The 2,500-nt window shown below is 55.8% G+C and overlaps 1 non-coding gene across 1 annotated transcript in view; it reads left to right on the plus strand.

Moving 5' to 3' along the window:
• Positions 1-2,490: 2,490 nt before the first annotated feature.
• Positions 2,491-2,500, plus strand: part of LOC131674882 (small subunit ribosomal RNA) — a 1,915-nt gene continuing 1,905 nt past the window's right edge. Inside the window, exon 1 of the ribosomal RNA XR_009302926.1 lies at positions 2,491-2,500. This exon is cut by the window's right edge and continues 1,905 nt beyond it. This is a non-coding gene — a ribosomal RNA (small subunit ribosomal RNA).

Below are 2,500 nucleotides of genomic sequence, written 5' to 3' on the forward strand. Positions count from 1 at the left end.
CAGCAAGTCCCTGGCCTGAAACGTCGTGCGCGGCGAGTCACTTGTGAATACAGCAAGTCCCTGGCCTGAAACGTCGTGCGCGGCGAGTCACTTGTAAATCCAGCAAGTCCCTGGCCTGAAACGTCGTGCGCGGCGAGTCACTTGTGAATACAGCAAGTGCCTGGCCTGAAACGTCGTGCGCGGCGAGTCACTTCTGAATACAGCAAGTCCCTGGCCTGAAACGTCGTGCGCGGCGAGTCACTTGTGAATACAGCAAGTGCCTGGCCTGAAACGTCGTGCGCGGCGAGTCACTTGTGAATACAGCAAGTGCCTGGCCTGAAACGTCGTGCGCGGCGAGTCACTTGTGAATACAGCAAGTCCCTGGCCTGAAACGTCGTGCGCGGCGAGTCACTTGTGAATCCAGCAAGTCCCTGGCCTGAAACGTCGTGCGCGGCGAGTCACTTGTAAATCCATCAAGTGCCTGGCCTGAAACGTCGTGCGCGGCGAGTCACTTGTCAATACAGCAAGTCCCTGGCCTGAAACGTCGTGCGCGGCGAGTCACTTGTCAATACAGCAAGTCCCTGGCCTGAAACGTCGTGCGCGGCGAGTCACTTGTCAATACAGCAAGTCCCTGGCCTGAAACGTCGTGCGCGGCGAGTCACTTGTGAATACAGCAAGTCCCAGGCCTGAAACGTCGTGCGCGGCGAGTCACTTGTCAATACAGCAAGTCCCTGGCCTGAAACGTCGTGCGCGGCGAGTCACTTGTGAATACAGCAAGTCCCTGGCCTGAAACGTCGTGCGCGGCGAGTCACTTGTAAATCCAGCAAGTCCCTGGCCTGAAACGTCGTGCGCGGCGAGTCACTTGTGAATACAGCAAGTGCCTGGCCTGAAACGTCGTGCGCGGCGAGTCACTTGTCAATACAGCAAGTCCCTGGCCTGAAACGTCGTGCGCGGCGAGTCACTTGTGAATACAGCAAGTCCCTGGCCTGAAACGTCGTGCGCGGCGAGTCACTTGTGAATACAGCAAGTGCCTGGCCTGAAACGTCGTGCGCGGCGAGTCACTTGTGAATACAGCAAGTCCCTGGCCTGAAACGTCGTGCGCGGCGAGTCACTTGTGAATCCAGCAAGTCCCTGGCCTGAAACGTCGTGCGCGGCGAGTCACTTGTAAATCCATCAAGTGCCTGGCCTGAAACGTCGTGCGCGGCGAGTCACTTGTCAATACAGCAAGTCCCTGGCCTGAAACGTCGTGCGCGGCGAGTCACTTGTCAATACAGCAAGTCCCTGGCCTGAAACGTCGTGCGCGGCGAGTCACTTGTCAATACAGCAAGTCCCTGGCCTGAAACGTCGTGCGCGGCGAGTCACTTGTGAATACAGCAAGTCCCAGGCCTGAAACGTCGTGCGCGGCGAGTCACTTGTCAATACAGCAAGTCCCTGGCCTGAAACGTCGTGCGCGGCGAGTCACTTGTAAATCCAGCAAGTCCCTGGCCTGAAACGTCGTGCGCGGCGAGTCACTTGTGAATACAGCAAGTGCCTGGCCTGAAACGTCGTGCGCGGCGAGTCACTTGTCAATACAGCAAGTCCCTGGCCTGAAACGTCGTGCGCGGCGAGTCACTTGTGAATACAGCAAGTCCCTGGCCTGAAACGTCGTGCGCGGCGAGTCACTTGTGAATACAGCAAGTGCCTGGCCTGAAACGTCGTGCGCGGCGAGTCACTTGTCAATACAGCAAGTCCCTGGCCTGAAACGTCGTGCCCGGCGATTTCCTCGTCAATGATGTTCGAAGAAGCTTCGGAGGATCCGCCCTTTCGATGAGGTTTTTGCCCATATAAAACAATGCTCAAGACCATTCGGCGCCGATGCCTCGGCGGCCCTTTCGGTATATGTAAGAGAGGTGCTCGAGTCGATGTAATCGTCTTGGGTATGCTCTCCATCGTTGTCATCCACTGCATTACCGCGGGTCGGTGTCTCTGACCGAATGGCCCTTATGCGGTAGGCGCCGTAGGCGTTACGAGTTCGTCGATTCTTCATTGAATCGTCGATAAATACCGAGCATCGACTCACTCGATTCCGAGCGAGAATAAACTTTTGCACGTCATTTCCACGCGAATGGCGATGAAATGTCGCTGACCACGACGACTTGGCATTTTTGTCTAACGTCGGGTAGCATTTTACTCAATTAACACGAGAGTCTGTTGAATTTGAACGATAATATCCATGGTGTGTCTCCGTCTGGTATAATACGGGCAGCGGAGATCGCCGTGACTCGTCGTGGGCATGTTGCAGCTATGAATTAGTTGTGACTGCTCGACGACGAGCAATTGTATAGCGAATAATTGCCCTCAAAGTTACGTTATATCGTACTTTGCTGTGCTCTCGACGACTTTGGTCGCATTGCGAAGCGTGTCGTCGATCCTTTTCAAGGATCGGCGTTCGACACGGTCGCGTGCTGGAGTCGCTCGTAACACAGATGCGAGCTCTCTTGCGCGCAACTCGTTTGCGTTGTCCAACGAAGCTCCCTGGTTG

Source organism: Phymastichus coffea, unplaced genomic scaffold (assembly GCF_024137745.1).
Source record: "Phymastichus coffea isolate CEN01 unplaced genomic scaffold, Cenicafe_Pcof_1.1 PCOF00329, whole genome shotgun sequence".
NCBI lineage: Eukaryota > Metazoa > Arthropoda > Insecta > Hymenoptera > Eulophidae > Phymastichus > Phymastichus coffea.